Genomic DNA, 11240 nt, shown 5'->3' with positions numbered 1-11240 from the left:
AACTCAGGTCACATGCAAGTCAGGACAAGGGTGTGTGTGCCATGGATAACTAGAGAATGCACACCCCATCCAAAGGCATGAGCAGTATTTTAAAACTCAAAACCACTGTGCAGACCTAAGAGAACACATTGCCTGGAGTCCTTTGAGGGTCTGTTAGATTTTGCCATTTCCTCAGGAAGACTCTGCACAGCTTAGGTGAGGACCCTCTGTTGCATGATATTCTTACAAAACATATGTTCCATTGAACTATTTGTTATAATTTTATCTAATGATCTGTATGATTGTTTGGCTAATGGTGTTACTCACAAAATGAAGTATGTGCCTGCCAGGATCAATTCTGTGGCCCCAGCTCCTTACATTGTTCCTGACACAGGGTAGGCATATAGTAAATATTGCAAAGGTGGGTGGGTGGGTATAAATGGCCCCCTTAGGAGGGGTATTAAGGGGCACAATCTCTGTAGTACATAGTAAAACTGATATTTTTAGAAACCATTTCATGTTATTAATTCATCTGGAACATACATCCTGAGTTCCTACCAGCTTTCTCTTGTACTACATATTGGAGAGACAAGTTGGATTATGAGGCAGTCACTGCCCTCATGGAGTTCACATTCTGGTTATTTCATGCTTCTTATATTTCATTTTCACTATTTAAATATTAATGTCAAGAAAATCACAATGTACTTTTTAAATTAAAAAAAAAACATAGTTTCCTTAAGAATGTATAATTTGTGCCAACAAGTTTATTCTGACTCTGTTTATCATCTTCACACATACTACTCTGGTTCTGATGTTATTTGTCATTGACATAATATGATAGCTTCTTGGAGAAAATAAAAGCAATGCAAGTAAAACCATGCTTATGTATCTGCAAAATCAAAAGGAAATAGCAGTTTGATGCAAAATTATGGAAACATCAATGCCTTTTGCATCAAGAGTATCAGGTTCTAACCCTCTTTTACATGCTAAAAAATTCATCTGTAAAGGAGCCAGTAAACCTGTTGTCCAATTTTGAGATGCATTTGTCTTCTGGAATAGAAAAATAAAAGATAAAAATAGAAATGAAAAATGGAAGAATATGGCTGCCACAAATATTTCCTTACAGAAGCAAAAAAAGATGAGGCAAAAGATAGACTCAGATCATTTGTCCTTGGCCTTACAATGGGAATGGTGGTCCAAACAAGTTTGAGTCTTAATCCTAATTCTTTATTTTCTATGCAATGTTGGAAAAAATAAATAAATAATCTATAATCAGTTTCTTCCTTTGCAAAATGAGATTAATAATAACATTTACATTATAGTGATGATTAGAGTTAGTATATTTTAAATATGCAGTATATTACATAAAATAGCATTAAAAAACTGAAAGCATTTGTATAGCTGTAAACACATATCAAAGAAGAAATATCTCAAATCAGTAGCCTAATCATGTATTTTAAGTTACTGAGAAAAAGATACTTAAAAAAGCTGAAAAAATAGAATTGGAGGGGAAATTAATGAAATAAGGAATATAGAAAATAGAAAATTGGAAAAATTATAAGTTAGTTTTTTGAACAGAAAAACAAAATTGACAAACTTTTAACTGGGTTAACCAAGAAAGACAGAGAGAAGACTCAAATTATTAAAATTAGAGTTTATCTTATTACCAGCTTTACAGAAATAGAAAGGATTATCAGAGAATACTACAAATAATCATCAGCTATAAAGTAGATAACTCAGATGAAATGGGACAAATTCCTAGAAAAACACAACTACCTACATAGACTCAAGAAGAAATGGACAATATGGATAGATCTATAACAAGAAAAGAGAATAATATGAAAATTTAGGTCCAGATGCCTTTACTGGTAATACCAAATATTTTAAGAATAATTAGTAATTTTTCATAAGCACTTCCAAATAATAGAAGACAAGAAAGCACAGTCCAAATCATCTTATAATCAATATTATACTAGAAGAAAAACTAGACAAAGCTGTCTGTCTATCTATCTGCCAATATTTTTATAAATATAGGTAAAATTATAAAAAATACTAGCAATCTGAATCCAATAATATGTTTAAAATATCTCCCCATCCCTCTCCATGCATGGCCAAGGGGGATTTGTCCTAGAAATCTAGGTAAATATGACAGTGAAATTATAGTATAAAATCCAACACAGTTTCATTATAAAAATATTCAATGAACTAGGAACAGAAGGACACTTCCTTACCTTGATGAAGGTCACTTGTGAAAAACCCCAGCTAAAATACTTTTATGCAGATAACACAATTTTGTATATAGAAAAATCCTAAAAAATTTTTCCAGAAATCATATAGTGATAATAAATGAGTTCAATAATAATGCAGAATACAATGTCCATATGTACAAACTCAATAGCATTTCCTTATATTTGCCATGCAAAAATACAATTAATAGAATTATTACTTGGACAACAGCATTGAAAAGAATAAAAACTTAGGAATAAAGTAAACAAAAGAAACACAAGACTTGAGCATTGGAGTCTTCAAATCATTGTTGAATAAGTTTAAAAATATCTGAGTAAGTAGAAAGACTTCCCATGGCTGCAGACTGAAAGACAATGTTATTAGGATGGCATCAAGTAGAAAACACTCTTCTTAAATCATATCTGACAAGAAAGTTCTGCATAGAATATACAAAGAATTCTTACAAATCCTTAACACAGAGATTAACAATGGGTCAATAATCTGAGTAGACCTTTCTCCATTATCATTATATTCAGGAAAATGCAAATCAAACTATAATGAGATGACACTTGACACCCACTAGGATGGCAATAATAATAATATTAACAACAACAACAACAATAATAATAAAGCAGATAATAACAAATGTGACAAGGATGTGGAGAAATTGCAATCTTCAACTGCTGGAAGAATTTTAAGATGGTGTAATCAAAAAACAATTCAGAGCATGAAAGAAGAATCCATAGAATGGAAAAAATCTTTGACAGCTATTCTTCTAACAGGGGATTAATATACTGAATACATAAGGAATTCAAAAAACTTAGTACCAAAACAACAAATAATACAGTCTGTAAATGGGTAAATGAACTAAATAAATTTCTCTAAAGAAGAAATAGCAATATCCTTAGCAATCAGGGAAATGCATCAAAATACACTAAGATTTCATCTCACTCCAGTCAGAATGGCACTTATCAAGAATACGTATAACAATAATTGCTGGTAAAGATGTGGCGGGGAGGTGTGTTTATACTTTGATGGGGCTGCAAAGTAGTACTACCACTGTGCAAAGCAGTAAAGAGATTCTTCAAAAGACTAGAAATGAAACTACTAAACAACCCAGCTATTCCACTCCTTGGTATTTATCTGAAAAAATACTAAAATCAGCATATTATAGGGATACATGTGTATCAAAGTTTATAGCACTGAAATTCACAATAGCCAAGTTATGGAACCAGCTTAGGTGTCAGTCAACAGACAAATGGATAAAGGAAATGTGGTATATCTAGACAATGAAGTTTTATGCAGTCATAAAGAATAATGAAATTGTGTCATTTTTTGGTAAATGGATGTAACTGAAGAACAGCATGTTAAGAGAAATACACCAGACTCAGAAATACAAGGTTTGAATGTTTTCTCTGCTGTGAAGAAGCTGGGCATGGCATAAAAAAGGCAGGAGATTTATGGAAGGAAGAGCAATAGAGTAGAGGAAGGGGATTGAGAGGGATGAAGGAGAAAAGGGTATAGAGAAGTCCTGGGAAATAAAATCTACCAAAATATGCCATGTTCATGTACAAATATACCACAATGAATCCTGAATATGTGTGTATATATAAGTGTACATATATATTTATAATATACCTAATATAATATCAAATTATAAGGAAGAGAGGGAAAGAGAAGTGTTGGGAAATAAATTGAGCAAATTATGTGCATGTATACATATGGCAAAATGAATCCCGCTATTTTGTGTGATTGTAATGCACCAACATAAATAAATAAATAATTTGAAATGACACATTTGCTTTGTAAAATAGTCAGTTTTTTTAAAAATTTAAACTTTGAGTAACATATGAACCAACAATTCTACTCCTAAATTTGTTATACTCAAATTTCACTTCTAGTTATATTCCCAAGAGATAAAAAACACAGTTGCTTAAAAAATTATGCATACAAATACACAGAAACATTATTCAAAATAGGGCAGGACTAAGTAATGTAAATTGCTTATAGGTTAATAAATGGATAAATATAATGTCATATATTCACACAAAGGAGTATTATTAGGCAATAAAAAGAAACAAAGTGCTAACACTTGTTGTATTGAGAGTGATTCTTGAAAATATTAGATCAATAAAAGAAACAGATGCCACTTCTCAGAAGATATACAATCTATCAACAAATATATGAAAAAATGTTTAACTTCTCTACTAATTAGAGAAATCAAATCAAAACTAATGTAAGATTTTATCTCACTCCAGTCCAAAAGGCAATTATCAAGAACACAAGCAATAATAAGTTTTGGCGAAGATGTGGAGAAAAAGGTACACTCATACATTGCTGGTGGCACTGCAAATTGGTGAAAACTTAGAGTGGAACCATCATTTGACCCAGCAATTCCACTCCTCAATCTTTACCCAAAGGACTTAAAATCAGCATACTACAGTGATGCATCCACATCCATATTTATAGCAGCTTAATTCACAATAGCTAAACTGTGGAAACAACCTGGATGCCTTTCAATAGATGAATGGATAAAGAAACTGTGGTACATATTCACAATGGAATATTACTCAGCATTGAAAGAGAATAAAAGTATGGCATTTGCAGGTAAATGGATGAAGTTGGAGAATGTCAAGCTAAGCAAAGTAAGCCAATTTCAATAAAACAAAGGCCGATGTTCTCTATGATAAGTGGATACAGATCCATAATATGGGGGGGGGGCTGGGAAGAATGGAGGAACTTTGATGTAATCCTGGATCTGGATATAATCCTGGATCTGGATGAAATCCTGGATCTGGAATGATATCTGGTACACAGTATGTGGTCGATAATTTTGGTTGGACTAATGAACACATGATTGAATAATGACATTTGAATAAAGAGCTATTGGCACAGCTGGGTTGAAAAAAATTAACATTCTCTGAATTCTCATCATCACATTTTTTTCCATTGAGTGCAATGATTAAAAACTAGACAAATGTGCCCAAGAAAATTTCCAAATTTTCATCAGTTGGCCAAAACCATTTGTTCTAACTCATTGGCCATTCATGATATAGACACACAAAGAGGAGCAACTTGAGGGGAGAAATGGCATTTCTCTTTATCCCTGCCTCTAGTTAAATGATTCATGAAATCACAAATAAATTGGGAATATGAGAGTTAATTTTCAGCTCAGTGAAGCATCGTATCTCTGATGTGAGTTTGGGCGGGAAGTCAGAATAGCTTTGCCTCTACATAAAATTGATTTTCCCATCCATTAATATTTCCTTTCTAGGAAGTGAGCCCTTATTTAAACACACATTTCTTTTTACCCTTTCTATTTTTGATATATCTGAACATAAAAATGCTACCTTAAGTCCAGCAAGCCAAAATAAAGTTTAGCATTGGGGTATGTTCCTTTATCCATGTGAGCAAACTATGCTTGAAGTCAGAAAGTGTTAAGTTGGTATTGGAAGCATACTGCTTTTTTAAATTTAATTTTATTTATTTTACTTTGTTTTCTGGTAAAAAAAAATATGTGTAGAATTATCCAGCTGTACTCAATTTAGATGATCCCAATTTTGTTGGCAACATTCAAAGAATCATAAGGAACCCACTGAACATATGCCACCTTCAAGCCTGACCAAGTGTTGACCTTGGCCATACCAATGACACAGAGCTTCTCTGCAGCTTATTTGATCAGATGCTTGTTGACCTTGACATCCACAATGAACACAAATGTGTTTTCTTCTTATTTCTTCACGGCTAACTCAGTGGCCCAGGGAAGCAGGAGGAGGGCTTAGTGAGTAAGCTTGTTTATCTTGGCCAGGTGATGGTTTTTGAGGGTATCTGGGCTACCTTCTTGTTTTGGGTCACAAGAAGGTGGATGAAGGGCGGTCTTCCTTTTTTTGTGACTATGAACATTTTTTAGTACTACCTTCTTTACCTTCAAATTCTTTGCCTCATCTTTGTCCTTGGGAGGGGCAAGGCTTCCTTTTTTATTCTTTTTTTCTTCTTTGTGGAGCATTCTGGTGAAAAACTGTATTTTTAAAATTTTAGTCCTTTGCCCATGAAAAGACTATCTGAATATATCCTGTAGAACTGGTTTCAAAGTACCAAACACAGAGAAGGAAGGGGAGGTTAAAGAGATAGACAGCAAAAACAAAGAAAGGAAGAGCACCTTCTTTAATTGAGAGCAGGACAAACTTCTCCAAAGGTCCATATGGATTCCATAACAGCTGGAAAAAACACAGAGTCCTAAAGCCAGGAGGCACTGTTTTAGTCTTGCACATTTCTTCTACATCTTTTAAGGTGCACTGATTTAGGTATTTCAAAAAGGGTGAAGATCTGTCTTGTCATTATTTAAAACTCCATGAAGAGACTCTGAATTGTTAGAAAAGCAAACCATACTTCTTAGCTTAGAGCACTAAACTCTTCAAATCTCATCTAAATGTGTCTTGTTTCAATTTAAATTTGATGCCTCTTCAATAGAGCAAAGAATAAAGAGAGAGACCGAGGCTTCTTGGGAAAACTGAAGTTTCTCACTGTCCTAGGAGCTCCACAGCGGGTTGGGGTGGTTGCACATAGTGTGCTTTATGTTGCAGTTCAAAACACTGTGTTCTGTAAACATTTCTAGGAACTATTATAAAATACTAAGGCTGCTGTGCCCATCAGATCCTAGGTAAGCTGAACACTCCTCACCCTAGCATAACAGAGAACATATTGCCTGCAGGTCTAGCTATTAAAATGACAGAGCAATGTTCCCAAACAGGTTGGGTGGTGAATATGGACCCCTTAATTTAGTTTTAACTGACAGGCTTTAGAAGTGAGGTTGGCTAGGGTCTGGCTCTAGATAGAACTCATTCGCTCTGTCCTGTCTCCTGATTACTCAAGAGTCTTGAACTGTGTGTGTGGGTGGGGTGAGGGCGGGGCTGCTGAAGAATCTGCAGTCAGAAGAGGAGCCGGGATTACAAACTCCTTGGTCAGCTGTATGGCACCTAGAGGCCTATGTAGTGCACGTTTTCTAAAGTCAAACGACCGACCGGGACAGGTTTGAAGAAGTTTTCTGTCGTTTGGGCTGCTTCATCCCTAGGTTTTTTACCAATTTGAAAACAACAAAGAAGAAATAAGTGTTCTTCTTTTATCCCTGTCTCATTCCATTCCTTATTTCATTAGATTTCACTGTGTCAGTTGGATGCAAGAAACATTCTCCATGGCTTATATTTCCATAAGTGTATATATTTTACTCATATTAATTATTACAGTAAAATAATGATGTAATATTAATCAAAATGAAATTATGGGATTGACACTACCAATGATAATATGAGGGTCATTTGTGATTTCTATTACTGAAGTGGATGAGTTGGGACTCAGGGATGGGCTGGGACTGTAGCTCAGTTAGTAGAATGCTTGCCTTACATGTATGAGGCATTGGGTTCGGTCCTCAGCACCACATAAAAATAAAATAAAGGTATTGTGTCCATCTACTATAAAAAAATTTTTAAAAACCTTCAGGAATAATTAAAATTCATTGACTTACACAAGTGTCTCATGAAATGTGTTAATGAGATTGTTTTCTGATATGCAAAAATGTCCTGACTTGGTTTTTAAATGCTTGCCACACACCCTCAACCCATTATACCAAATGCAACAATTTCTCTTTGTCTATCATTCGAGGCTGAGTAGACAACATTAGGCTGAACTGCATAATTCTGGCTTCATTTTCATGTCTGATACCACAGTAATGTTGTGAGGCATTGACTTAGCAACAGGAGTAAATGTTTGTTTTAAACGTGATTTCCTTTCTTCAGCCTCTTTGGAAATATGCCTGCATGAACAAGCACTCCTTCAGTTTCTTCAGAAAAATGAGCATGTGTTTGCACACACACACACCCCTCTGCTTGTTTTCTCTTCCTACTGGTGATGATTTTGATGGGGTGAGAGTTTGGGCTGGCAAAATTCCAAAGCATGGACAAACTGGGCTGCACTTTTATTAATGCAAAAGTCAATATATCACTAAAATATTGTATGGAGTATAATTTATGCCTGCTCAAGCTTTGTATAAGTTTCCTAGGACTACAATAAGAAAGTACCACAAATTGGATGGCCTAAAAATACAGAAATTTATTGCTTAACTATTCTAAAGGCCAGAAATCCAAGATAAAGGTGTTGGTAGGGTTGACTCCTTCTGACATTGGTGGGGAGAATCTGTTCCATGCCTCTTTACTAACAATGGATGTTTTGCTGGCAATCTTCAGCTTTCCTTCATTTTTGTGGATCTCTTCTTTTATCTGCACACTGCATTGTGTGTGTGTGTGTGTGTGTGTGTGTGTGCTTGTGTCCAAATTTTCCCTTTTTGAAAGTATACCAGTCATATTACATTAAGGGGTCCATCCTACTCCTCATCTCAATATAACCTATAACCTCATCTCAAATTTGTTGATTTTTATCTGCAATGACTCTGTCTCCAAATAAACTTCCATTCTTAGATATTTTTTGGGATAATTGGGATTGAAGTATCTGGGATTAGAACATAATGCAACCTATAAGAAGCTCAAATAAATGATAGGCTGTGTAATTATATATATATATATATATATATATATATATATATATATATATATATATATAAAATTATCATGCTAATCTTAAAGACCAACTTTTTTATTTTGTCATTTTATATTCGTAGGCTCAAAAATGACAAAATAACAAAGTTGGTCTTTAAGATTAGCATGATATTTGCTTTCAATTCCTTTTAACTTCCTGCACAGGACTCTTGTCATATAGGATCATATAGGATTACAGAATTGCCTTAGAAATTTGAAACTCAGTGTTTATAAGCTATCTTCTAGAACCTAACGAACACTGTAACTGGAGAGTGAGTTGGGTTTTCATATAGGAAAGCATGGTTGATGACAGGTACATTAATTATTATGAGATGCAAAGACTCTAGAATCCAGAAGTTAGAACTAGAACTACTCAAGAAGTGATAGGAAAGGAATCATATGTATTTGAGGTACAGAAGAAAGGTCCAGACTAGCAGTTTAATTTAGGGTCTGGAAGGACTGGCAATAGCTAGCATGTGGCATGCTGGGCTTGTGCAGCCCTTGGGAGGCCCAACTTTAGGTCAGAAGAGTCTGTGGCAGAGATTTCAGGGTGATCAGAAGGTGATCAGAAACACAGGTGAACAGCTGGGATCTGAGAAGTCAGTCTCAAAGCTCACAGGATTTTATTCCCAAATATGCCATAAACCCTCCTTAACACATTTTACTCCTTAATAAATTGAATGTATTCTCTGTTGGAGTTTTATTGTTTCAACAGTGTTCCAATTCTACCCCCCATTGTTCCTTTACTAATCCCATATACTTTGTACTTCAAGAAAGGAATGATAATCGGAACAGAAGCAGATAAAGTAGGGGGGTAGGGATGGACAGCTGATTGGAGGGGATGGAGGACAGAACTGGAGATAACTAGTCTTTCCATGATGAGAAGAGGATAAACAAGTGGGCTCTGGACTCTAGCAGGGTAGTCCTCTAGAACCTGACTCTTGGCCACCGAAACTCACTCTGGAATCTCCTAGTTCCTTCTCTTTCAACATCATTCATACTCTGATGACTCTTCAGTTAGTGTCTTCAAGATGGGCTTCTCTCCTGAGCTACAGATTCTTGTTTCCAATGGCTGCTGGAGCTCTCCACATGTGCATCTCAAACAAATAGGTGCTCTGCAAAGTAGCCAAAGAGATTTTCTAAAAATGTAAAGTAGGTCACGCCACTTCCTGACTTAAAGCCTTCCAATGACTTTCTAAAATACTGAGAATACATTCCACATTCCTTATTGTGGTCTTCAAGGCCCTACAAAGTCTTACTTCCCCGGCTCACTGCTGTTACTTCCCAGGTCTTTTGCTATGCTCCAGCCACACTACTTGACCATAGGTTTGTATGTTGAGCAAGCCAAGCTAACTGGTGCTTCTTTGTCTGTATACTTGTAGCTCATTCTACCTCTGAAGTCATCCACTAGGTCTTCACTTAGCTGCCTTCTTCTTGTCATTCCTGCCCCAGTCAATAGGTCACCTCTTGCTCTGGGTAGCCTTTCCTGAATGCATAATCTAAAAATGCAAAGTAGCTTCTATCTACTCAGCAGGGAACTCTCACATGAAAGTGGTTAACTTGTTTCTCAGTATGTATTCCTCTCTGAAATTAATTTTGCCTATTTGTTTACATCTATTCTGCCTATGTCTACCTCCAACTGTTCTTCAAAAAGACAACTCAAGGAGAATAGGAGGAGTAGTGTTTTTACTTGTTTATTTGTTGCTTTATTGTGCTCAGCATGTCAATTCTAATACTAAACATATCACCAGATACATAGTAGTTACTCTGTAAACATTCATTGAATAAGTGAGTGAAAACAGGCCTAGAATCCAACAATTTCTTACCACCTCCACTGCTACTGTTCTGGTACAAGCCACCATCTGCTCTTGTCTCCAAGAATGAAATAACTTCCTACTTGGTTTTCTTCTGCTGCTTTTGCCTCCCTCAGTCTAGTCTCAACATAACAGAGAGAATTCAGCAAAAAGGAAGGAACCACTTCTCTGCTTCAAATCTCCAATGGTTTTAATCTCAGAAAGCCAGAGTCCTCACGACCTCCTGCTCCTCTACTACCTCTCTGACCTCATCACCTGCTGTTCCCTCCACTCTTCACTGTGCTCTATCTACGCTGACCTCTTAATGCTCCTTGAAGGCACTAGGTATATTCAGGCCCCATTCAAGTCTTAACTAAAATCTCATTTTTCCAGAAAGATCGTCACAGGCTACCATAGTACAATTATTTAACACAAGCCCCAATATTAATGAAAAGAAAACACTCTGAGGAGAGATTCCAATGTATAGCTCAATTTGGCCTTCACCAGAATTCCTGGTATACTTTTTTCAGCATTAAAATTCAGACTGTCTTTGTCTTTGAATGATGAATCCAATCTATGCAATATGTACAGTGTATATATTAAAAAAAAAAAACTTGAAACCATTGACGTAGTCTTTATTGACATCATTAGCCAT

This window comes from Marmota flaviventris, chromosome 5 (assembly GCF_047511675.1).
Source record: "Marmota flaviventris isolate mMarFla1 chromosome 5, mMarFla1.hap1, whole genome shotgun sequence".
Lineage (NCBI taxonomy): Eukaryota > Metazoa > Chordata > Mammalia > Rodentia > Sciuridae > Marmota > Marmota flaviventris.
This window is presented reverse-complemented; position numbering follows the sequence as displayed.